This window comes from Oncorhynchus nerka, linkage group LG7 (assembly GCF_034236695.1).
Source record: "Oncorhynchus nerka isolate Pitt River linkage group LG7, Oner_Uvic_2.0, whole genome shotgun sequence".
In the NCBI taxonomy this organism is placed as follows: Eukaryota; Metazoa; Chordata; class Actinopteri; order Salmoniformes; family Salmonidae; genus Oncorhynchus; species Oncorhynchus nerka.
In genome coordinates this window covers 22,599,033-22,610,872 of record NC_088402.1, presented here as the reverse complement: position 1 = coordinate 22,610,872, position 11,840 = coordinate 22,599,033, and the positions used below count along the sequence as shown (strand labels likewise).

The window sequence follows — 11,840 nt, the reverse complement described above, 5'->3', positions numbered from 1 at the left end:
ATGACTGCTGAGAATAATTTGTCCTCTTGAATGTATCCCAGGGCTTCAAGTATGCACCAAATTGAATAGGAATCAACATAGCATTCCTGAATCCTAGCAAACGTTGGGGAAAACAGCACAGTGAAAATACTCTGGTCTACCTCATGAGTCTCGGTGCATTGTGTCATGTGCTGTTGTTGTCTCGCCAATGCCTCATGGCGGCCATATGCGAGGCTGATGATAGGTTCATTGTGACTGTGAAAGCTGCCCACTGGGTACACAACATATTTTCAACGTGGATAATTGTATAATCATTTGGTAGAGACGTTGATCAATGAGATTACAACCTATTTTCACCCACTTAAAAAGACAACCAAAGGTTAGTGGAATTTCCAATGTGTTATCACTCTGATTTCAACCATCTAAAAGCACAACCAAATTCCAATGGAAAAACATCTGATTTTTGGTTTAGTTTCACCCAAATGTCTATCAAAGCACATCCAACCATTTAAAATCACAGCAAAATTCAAATGGGAATACAATGTCAGATATTTTGTTTATTTATACAACAGATTACTGTGATATCACTGTACTTCATCTACAGTAATAGCAGAACCATGTCCTGGATTGCAGTAGAGATTACATTAAAAGTGCATGCTGCAAGTGATCAATGCCGTTCGAGATTATGCGCAGATTTTTACAGCAATTGTGAAGATCTCCACAGACCTGCGATGACCTCTGCATGCTATGGTGAAGATGCACGCTTTTTATGGTTACGTAAGAAGAAATGTATAGTTATAGTAACCTCCAAATGTGGCCATGGATGTGTTACTCAACCAAACATCAACATTTAAAGGAGATGTATCTACTGCTTGGATAGTTACATTTGAGCCACTGGCTTAATCCCATTATTTAACTTTTATTTTTGGTTGAGTTGGAGACGTTGATGCACTTTAAATAAAGTTTGACTTGAATTTGCCCAATTCTTTAACTTAGACTTTTGGTGGAGATGGAAACGTGAATCCAACATACACATTTTTAATCTATAGACAAACTGGAATTAAAGCCAGACTAAGTCAGTGACACAGATGTAGAACTATCCAAGCAGAAGATACATCTCCTTCAAATGTTGCTATTTGGTTGTGTTGACAACCAAACACAATTCAATATCACTTAATATCATTACATTTCAAATCAACCATAGCTTCAAATCCTAGGTCTATTGTATTGTCTATTATTTAGTTGAATTCTGGTTTGAATTCTAACAATTGCTGTTGATGATGTTGCAAATGTTATATAGGCCTAAATATCCTAGTTGCTGATTTAGTATGGTCACATTTAATTTGCTCTGTTAAACCTACCCTCTGGAATGACTTCAATAGCAACAGTGAATGTATTTTGTTTTTAAGTGGAAATTTCTCAACAATCATTCTCACGGTAGCACATTGGCAATAGTCATTGAAAAATATCATAGTTAATCAGGGCTGGGTTTGGTTAAAACCTTGGATTGGGAGACCAAAGGGTAGCTGTACATAGATCAATTCTCTAGCTGAAGGTCCTGCACAGACAACAATTTTTTTGTATCTGATAGTGGATATAAAAAAGCCAGATGTTGGCTTGTCTATGTTGACATTTGGTTATCATGATGACATAATCCTCTGGTTGAAATTTCAAGCTCAAAACAACAGTTTACATTGATTACTTAAAAAAAAGAAGCAATATTTTCCATATAGATTCCATGTCACAATATGTTGACAAATTACATTGAAACAATGTTGATTCAACCAGTTGTGCCCAGTGGGTGCTGTCTGATATCTGAAGATGTTATCTAATCAATTCTCTGATGCAATTATCTTACATAGAAATGTATAGAGATCACAACATTGTATCTGTCTCAATGGCACTGTCCGTGCACTCACTCACAGATACAACGGTGCGATCTCGACAACTGGACAGAACGAGGAAGTGGATTGAATCTTGATTATTTTGATTATCAGTCAAATTAACAAATGTATAAGGATAGATTACTATGTATAGCTGTGTAAAACTATAAATGACCATCCACTCAGCTTTCAAGTAGTTAGGTCTATTTCCATGCTTTTGAAGGGGGAGCTGGCTATTGTACTGGGAGACAACCAGCAATTACAATAGATTTACGATATGCTAACTTCAAACTGCACGCAGAGACATCAAAATGGTATCTGAAAAAAACGGACATCTCAAAAAGTACTTCCTGTATGGCTCTATCTCTGTGTGTAACTCTGGTCATATAGAAGACAGCAATGATAACCATGTCTGACAATGCAAACTGTGTAGTCATGTAATTCTCTAAGGAGGAACTTATCCATGCTGATCAGATTGCTAAAAATGACTCAATAAAGTTTGTAAAGTGAACTTTTCCAGTATAACCCAAAATAGTTGATATTTTAGACATTGTTAAAAAGTTTACCAGCAACCTTATGACTGTCTGTTTTTCCACTTTCCTCAAGACACTCACCAGTGAAAGCCAGAAAAGACCAAAAGCTTGGCAGGCTGCAAATGTTGTTTCTGGAGCATGTTGGTGTTACAAAGTCAGCAACATGGCCCATATGATTAATTACATTTCATGAGATGTTTTAGTCACCTGTAGGAACTCTGACTCCTTGAGACAAACTTAGCACATTTTCATTATTGAATTCATAACAGGATCAAATATTTGTTTTCTCTGCTTTTAATATCCCCATTAAACATCTGCAAGGCAAACAAATTCAGCTTATTTTGTGTGTGTGTGTGTGTGTCCATCGGCGGCTGTACTTTGCATTATGAGCGGGGCATAAAACACAATGCATTAGCTAGCGTCATTGCTAAAGCATCGCCTGCCTCGTGATGCAGACTCAAGCTGATCTCTGAACCTTGAAATACAGGCTTCATTTCATATAAACTTCCAATATGAGTTTATAGGTGTGGTAGCACCCAGAGTAAATAGACTTATATTCATTACATTTATACTTTTAGTTATTTAGAAACAAATGTCATTGTAACGTGCAAATAGGCCAAGCCCATGGATTTCACATTTTCTCAAGCAAACATCTAACAAGAAATGACTGCATTTCCCAGAAATCATGGAAGTGTTGAAGTGTTTAACAAATGCAGATTTGTAAAGGAATACTTCGCTACTCTGCCAACGATCACACGGCCTTGAGAATGTGTCAACCAAAACAAAGGCACACAACGGGGAAGAGAGCGGAAGAGAATCAGTTCAACATTAACAAACTGAAGAACTGGACACCCTCACAGGAGAACACGTTCTCTTCTATCCCGGAAAAACCTCAAGGTCGACCCTGTTTCAGATGTGACTAGAAAGGCTGTGGAGACATAACAAACTACACTCTCTCCTGTCTTACACTACTGATTCCACCGTTCCATTCCTAAGGTCTGTTTGATGTTACACTGGATCTAAGGCACCAAGGAAAACATGGTGGAACAATACATGACTAATTTTCCCTGAATGAGAAGGAAAGCAAAATAGTGCTGATGGAGCCAGTGTCACACCATAAGTCTCCATCTTTACCCCCCCGCCCCCTCTTTCTCTTCTCTTTAGACCCTCTGTCGTCCAGAGGCAGTGAGAGCTGTGTTGAGCTAGCAACAGTTATCGTTATATAACCAGACTTTTCTAATCTAGCCACATCATCAGCTCAGAAGCTCCAGAGCCAGTGCAGAGCCAGAGCAAAGCCAGAGCAGAGCCAGAGCAGAGCTAGAGCAGAGCCAGAGCAGAGCCAGAGCAGAGCTAGAGCAGAGCCAGAGCAAAGCCAGAGCAGAGCCAGAGCAGAGCCAGAGCAGAGCCAGAGCCAGAGCAGAGCTAGAGCAGAGCCAGAGCAGTGCCAGAGCAGAGCTAGAGCAGAGCTAGAGCAGAGCCAGAGCAGAGCTAGAGCAGAGCCAGAGCCAGAGCAGAGCCAGAGCAGAGCCAGAGCAGAGCCAGAGCCAGAGCAGAGCTAGAGCAGAGCCAGAGCCAGAGCAGAGCTAGAGCAGAGCTAGAGCAGAGCCAGAGCTAGAGCAGAGCCAGAGCCAGAGCAGAGCCAGAGCAGAGCTAGAGCAGAGCCAGAGCCAGAGCAGAGCCAGAGCAGAGCCAGAGCCAGAGCAGAGCCAGCTGTCCAAACGTCTGACAACATCAGGCTCTGGAAGCTCAACCCTGACGTCCCTTGACAAAATCCGGAAAAATGTTTGCTTTCCTCAATCATGAAGAGGGGCGCTGTGTTTCCTCTTTTCTTAATTACATCAGGTCCTATACTGTGACCCAAATGGCACCCTGTACCCTACATGCACTACTTTGACCGAAGCCCTAATGTGTGGGCCATGGTTAAAAGATAGGGTGCCATTTGGGACGTAGCCCTATTTCTTCACTTTTCCTTTTCACATGAGAAGGGTACGCATCAAATTGGTTTAGACATACCCTGGCTGAGTATATACAGAACGGTGGTGGCTGCTATTGCCCTGGAAGAGGTGGTCTTCACTGATATGTCCCTTAAACAATGTAAACTATGCTTTGGTCCCATTATTGCTCACACAATTTCTATTTGCCGCAAAATTGAAAAACAATGTAACTGGGAATCAAAATGGCACGCCCATACTCCAATATTTCACAATAATGCCTTGCGATCTTGAGGGCGGCCTTTTGCATCACCCCAATGCTCCAGATGTGGAATCCGTACCCTTACCGATATCATGGACAGCAATGGTTTGAGAACATTCCAAAATCTAAAGACGCAAACACATTACCAGGCAACTCCTTTTTTCTGTATTTACAATTTAGAACAGCTATGCTGGTCTATGGAGTCCCCTGGGACACCCAATTACTGAAACATCCAATGATGGGATTTATAAATAAACTATCTGGGCTCCTAAAAGACTGATCACTATAATATATAAACCTCTTTCGGAAAACTCATATTTTGAACTAGCCATTGAAAAAGTGTGGTCCAAAGATATAATTGAATCTGAACCTTGCTTTAACTGGAACAGAATATGGAAAAATATGACCTTGGCATCCCGAACCAACAATTTATACATTTGAAGTTTGTTCACAGATTGTATTTAAGACAAAGGAAACGTTTTACGATTAAATCGGCCCCAACTCCAAACGGTTCACTGTGTCCCCTAAATCAGTCAGACACATTCCTTCATATGATGTGGGAGTGCACTGCAGTTAAATGCTTCTGGGGAAAAGTTACAAAATTCATCGAAATATTCAATGCTTTCATCTATTATGTTACATAACAATAACAGCCCCTTGAATCTCTCAATCAATCAGAGAAGATTACTGCTGACAGACAGCACTGCTATTAACTCTCTCCCATTTAACCAGTAGATACAGTTACTATTAGAAGTCATACCATTAGATGTATCGACAGAGATAATTAATGGTGCTAGTCAAGGAACAATTGAGGCCTGGACAAATATACTTGACTCTGTAAAGAACAATCTCACCTGAAGTCCTGCATGTGCAAAACAATGAAATATATATATATATACATACACAGTGGGGCAAAAATTTTCTTTTGTCAGCCACCAATTGTGCAAGTTCTCCCACTTAAAAAGATGAGAGAGGCCTGTAATTTTCATCATAGGTACACTTCAACTATGACAGACAAAATGAGAAAAAAAATCCAGAAAATCACATTGTAAGATTTTTTTATGAATTTATTTGCAAATTATGGTGGAAAATAAGTATTTGGTCATCTACAAACAAGCAAGATTTCTGGCTCTCACAGACCTGTAACTTCTTCTTTTAAGAGGCTCCTCTGTCCTCCACTCGTTACCTGTATTAATGGCACCTGTTTGAACTTGTTATCAGTATAAAAGACACCTGTCCACAACCTCAAACAGTCACACTCCAAACTTCACTATGGCCAAGACCAAAGAGCTGTCAAAGGACACCAGAAACAAAATTGTAGACCTGCACCAGGCTGGGAAGACTGAATCTGCAATAGGTAAGCAGCTTGGTTTGAGAAAGACCACGTCCATATTATGGCAAGAACATCTCAAATAAGCAAAGAGAAACAACAGTACATCATTACTTTAAGACATAAAGGTCAGTCAATCTGGAAAATTTCACCAACTTTAAAAGTTTCTTCATGTGCAGTCACAAAAACAATCAAGCGCTATGATGAAACTGTCTCTCATGAGGACCGCCACAGAAAAGGGAGACCCATAGTTACCTCTGCTGCAGAGGAAAAGTTCATTAGAATTACCCGCCTCAGAAATTGAAGCCCAAATAAATGCTTCACATAGTTCAAGTACAGACACATCTCAACATCAACTGTTCAGAGGTAACTGCATGAATCAGGCCTTCGTGGTTGAATTGCTGCAAAGAAACCACTACTAAAGGACACCAATAACAAGAAGAGACTTGCTTGGGCCAGGAAATACGAAAAATGGACATTAGACCATTGGAAGTCCAAATTTGAGATTTTTGGTTCTAACCGCCGTATCTTTGTGAGACGCAGAGTTGGTGAACGGATGATCTCTGCATGTGTGGTTCCCACCGTGAAGCATGGAGGAGGAGGTGTGATGGTGATTTGCTGGTGACACTGTTGGTGATTTATATAGAATTCAAGGCACACTTAACCAGCATTGCTACCACAGAATTATGCAACAATCGCCATCCCATCTGGTTTACGCTTAGTGGGACTATCATTTGTTTTTCAACAGGACAATAACCCAACACACCTCCAGGCTGTGTAAGGGCTATTTGATCAAGAAGGAGAGAGATGGAGTGCTGCATCAGATGAACTGGTCTTTACAATCACCCGACCCCAACCCAACTGAGATGGTTTGAGATTAATTGGACCGCAGAGTGAAGGAAAAGCAGCCAAGTGCTCAGCATTTGTGGGAACTCCTTCAAGACCATTGGAAAAGCATTCCAGGTGAAGCTGGTTGAGACAATGCCAAGAGTGTGCCAAGCTGTCATCAAGGCCTATTTGGAGTTGGTGGCTACTTTGAAGAATATAAAATATATTTTTTGGTTACTATATGATTCCATGTGTTATTTCATAGTTTTGATGTCTTCACTATTATTCTACAATGTAGAAAATAGTACAAATAAAGAAAAAGCCTGGAATGAGTAGGTGTGTCCAAAGTTTTGACTGGTACTGGTTATATATATATATACAGTGGGGAGAACAAGTATTTGATACACTGCCAATTTTGCAGGTTTTCCTACTTACAAAGCATGTAGAGGCCTGCCATTTTTATCATAGGTACACTTCAACTGTGAGAGACGGAATCTAAAACAAAAATCCAGACAATCACATTGTATGATCTTTAAGTAATTAATTAGCATATATACATTACCATATATACAGTACCATATATATATATGCAAGAACCCTATAGCTATAGCCTCACTAGCTAAATAAGCATTAAGTGTTATTTTCCAACCTCACCACTTCCTCTCTGCTGAACTGGTTGAATCAACATGGTTTTTGAATCATTTCAACAACAAAAATGATATGTGATGATGTTGAGTCAAAGTCATCAACGTAAAAGGGAATTTCCTATTGTTTTCATGCAATGACATGATTTCACCTTGAATTTACATTTCTTGATAACTCAAACAAATGTAAATCAAAACTAGAAGTTGAAATGGCGTCTATGTCCAGTAAGTAGGGCTAATTGGAAGCCAACATACATTCCCCTGTCCTCTACTCTTGACATTGAAATGAATAATATTGACAAACAAACAGAATAAACTCTCAGTGTGGAAGGCTATTGACTGTTAGCTGACCTAAGATATACGGTACATAGCAACCTTAGAATAATCTACAACAGTCATCAACAGTATGTATTTGGAACTTGCAGCTGCTAGTGAGTTCAAATATAGTTCATTGTTCAATCATTGCCCAATACAGATGTAGGATCTTAATTTGATCAACCTGTTGCAGGATGACTTTCCTGCTATGTACAACATTTTAAACTCTTTCAGCAACACATGACAAGCTGTATTTTCAAATCAAACAAAAAGCTTTAGCCAACACATACATTCATGTCCAACTCTGTCAAGAGAGTCAGAAGAAAACTAACAAAAAAAATTCCAGACACCAGAAGAGCCGTTGTAATTCCAGACACCAGAAGAGCCGTTGTAATTCCAGACACCAGAAGAGCCGTTGTAATTCCAGACACCAGAAGAGCCGTTGTAATTCCAGACACCAGAAGAGCCGTTGTAATTCCAGACACCAGAAGAGCCGTTGTAATTCCAGACACCAGAAGAGCCGTTGTAATTCCAGACACCAGAAGAGCCGTTGTAATTCCAGACACCAGAAGAGCCGTTGTAATTCCAGACACCAGAAGAGCCGTTGTAATTCCAGACACCAGAAGAGCCGTTGTAATTCCAGACACCAGAAGAGCCGTTGTAATTCCAGACACCAGAAGAGCCGTTGTAATTCCAGACACCAGAAGAGCCGTTGTAATTCCAGACACCAGAAGAGCCGTTGTAATTCCAGACACCAGAAGAGCCGTTGTAATTCCAGACACCAGAAGAGCCGTTGTAATTCCAGACACCAGAAGAGCCGTTGTAATTCCAGACACCAGAAGAGCCGTTGTAATTCCAGACACCAGAAGAGCCGTTGTAATTCCAGACACCAGAAGAGCCGTTGTAATTCCAGACACCAGAAGAGCCGTTGTAATTCCAGAACCTCAACAGAGTTTGGGGAGTTCTAAACGAAACCCCTGGGTGTCTTTTCTCATTCCATTAAACATGTAAGGATCACCCTGAAGCGTGGGATACATATGTAAAAGTTCAGTTTCTATTCATGTGACTGTTACTTATGTAGTGAGAACACCTTTAGCTCTACACAGAGAACTAATAGCCATCAGCTCAGCGTGGTCAGTGGAAGTCAGCCTGCTGTGTCTCATTGGGTTTCTATGGCCCATTGTAGTGTAGCCTGAGATGTCTCAAAAACAGGCCCGTTCTGTAGCGCTGAATACACACACACACACACACACAATTGACAAGACAGTGAATGAATTTACACACCAGCCATCTACAAAACAGTGATATCACACTCTCCGAAAGAAAATAATCCAAAAAAATAATCAAATCAATCAAAATGTATTTATAAAGTCCTTTTTACATCAGCAGATGTCACAAAGTGCTTATACAGAAACCCAGACTAAAACCCCAACAAACTAGCAATACAGATGTAGAAGCACTATTAAGAATACAGATTTGTACCTAAAGGAATACGCCAACGCTCGTCACTGGGGAGAATGTCAATAAGGTTTCCTGTAAACGGCTCAGTTCACACTCAGATAGAGAAGGACATGAAATGAAAATGATCCTGTCTGCTCTGCGGTGTGGTTTAAATGTTGCAGCATTCTCCCGGCAATGAAATTGCTTGCAGGTTCTGCTTTCAAGTTCCACTTATGTAAGAAAATACACCAAGATAACTACCAAGAACTACAAACACCACTTAAAAATAAACTCAAAGGGGACAAACAATGAGTCATTCCTTTAATTGTTTTAATTGTTCCTTACTGAGAGAAATAAACTATTTAAATGTGCTTTATATTGTATGACCATGACATCACTCACCATATGTTTGGTCACAACAGTTCAAAATATAGAAGGCCTATTCCACTATTTTTAGCTAGCTAAGTGCATTCAATATGGAAGAAAATAATTCAACTAAAAGACAAAAGAGAGACCATGTCAAAAAGAGACCATTTAAACATGGAATCCGTTTCCACAGGGAAAGTCAAGATATATGCAGTTTTCTAAGAATATCTGAGATGGACTGATTAAGGGAGGATGTTTTAGGTTCCAACGAACCAGAATGACCTGTCTGGGTCGGCTAGTACGTGGTACCGTCATTCAAACGGCACTAGAGTTATGACCTGTAACATCCCAGACAGCACGCAGACTACAGGTTATCAAGAAGATGGAGTCTCCTGGAGACACTCACTCTTTCCATAAAGAGTACATAAACAGCTGTGCTCCAGATGGGTTGCAAATGAAGAAAGAGATAAATGAACATGAGCAGAACATGTGGCCAGCTAATTCATTGTTTAGCTTGTACCTACTGTATATGAATGCACACATACTGAACATTCTGTACTAAGCATAATGTTTTATAGTTTGCAGCCCACAACCAAGGCACTGGCTCTAAAGCATTACTCAAGGATCAGATGTTAGGTTTGTGTTTGTAGATACACTCTTAGAGAAAATGGTTGCAAAATAGTTATTTTGCTGTCCCCATAGAATAACCTTTTTAAGGTTCCAGGTAGCTTTACCAAAAGGGTTCTACCTACAACCAAAAAGGTTTTTTCAAACGATTCTCCTATGGGGACAGCCGAATAACCTTTTACGGTTCTAGATAGCAACTTTTTTCTAAGTGTGTACATGATGATCCCAGCAGGTAGTTTGTGCCTTATGGTACCTGGTACATACTGTTATTTTTCATAGCCCACATCCCATTTGTCTTCACAAAATATGTCAGAAAGATAGGATTGACTTGAAGCTTTTCAGATAAGGCAAAGAACGGATGGAGCGTCAAAGCAGTGAGCCAACCTCAGATCAGGTTGGGTGGAAATCAGTGAAGATATCGTCATAGGATCTGTTATCGAATCTGAGAATTCATGCATCCACATCTTAGGCGTTGGGGTTAGTGTGTGGTGTCTGTGTGTGTGTGTCCCACCAGCGACAGATAAGCACATTGACTGACAAACAGATCTTTCTTCTTGATGAAAACCAGGTGTGAAGAGGAATAAAATGGCGCCGGAGAAGAAGGCAGACGTTTTACGTGCCCCCAACCAATTGTTTTTTTGTTTGCTTATTTGCGTTGTTTGTAACTTATTTTTTAACTTATTTTGTACATAATGTTGCTCCTACTGTCTCTTATGACCGAAAATAACTTCTGGACATCAGGACTGCGATTACTCGCCATGGACTGGCAGAATAATTATTTTCCTTTAACGAGTCTGACGAGCCCGACGCGAACGATATGCTGCTTTCCCGGGAACAGGCCCAGATCCCTGTGATTTGAATGAAGAGGAGGCAGAGAAAAGGGGGTCGGAGGGCAGGCTGCCTTCTGAGAATTCGAAGGCAATCGAATAAACCCTCGCTTCCTTCCATTCTGCTAGCAAACATGCAATCTTTGTTCAATAAAATAGACGACCTACGCGGAAGTTTAAACTACAAACGGGACATTCAAAACTGTAAAATCTTATGCTTCATGGAGTCGTGGCTCAACGTCAACACTATCAACATACAGCTGGCTGGATATACGTTATACGCAGGATAGAACAGATAAGGTAGGAGAGGGGCTCTTTTACTTTCTTTGCTTTGGTTCCGTCCAGCCCCCTTTCCCCAAATTACTGTGTGAAGGAATAAATTCCCTGTTAACAGTAAAATTCTCTGCCTCTGGCATCCTTATCCGCACCTACAGTCACATACCTCTTTCACTCCACGGGGAGTTGAGTGTAGCAGGGTGTTGCGTTCCCTCCTCCAAGAGGTGTGCGTAACAAACACCAACATATTTTAAGCAGACCAGCATAGTGCCTGTGCCCAAGAGCACTAAGGTAATCTGCCTAAATGAATACTGACCCGTGGCACCCATAGCGCTTTGAAAGGCTGGTCATGGCTCACATCAACACCATTATCCCAGAAACCCTAAACACACTCCAATTTGCATACCGCCCCAACAGATCCACAGATGATGCAATCTCTACTGCACTCCACACTGCCCTTTCCCACCTGGACAAAAGGAACACCTACGTGAGAATGTTATTCAGTGACTACAGTTCAATGTTCCGCACCATAAGCTATGGACCCTGGGACTAAACACCTCCCTCTGCAACTGGATCCTGGACTATCTGACGGGCCGCCC

At 40.7% G+C, this 11,840-nt stretch overlaps 1 long non-coding RNA gene across 1 annotated transcript; it reads right to left on the bottom strand.

Annotated features, from left to right (window-relative positions):
• Positions 1–5,634: 5,634 nt before the first annotated feature.
• LOC115132697 (uncharacterized) lies at positions 5,635–9,428 on the bottom strand. The gene is made up of 2 exons (XR_003864098.2): positions 9,188–9,428; positions 5,635–8,932 (listed from the first exon to the last, which is right to left on the bottom strand). It is a non-coding gene; the product is annotated as an uncharacterized LOC115132697 (long non-coding RNA).
• Between the last annotated feature and the right edge of the window lie 2,412 nt (positions 9,429–11,840).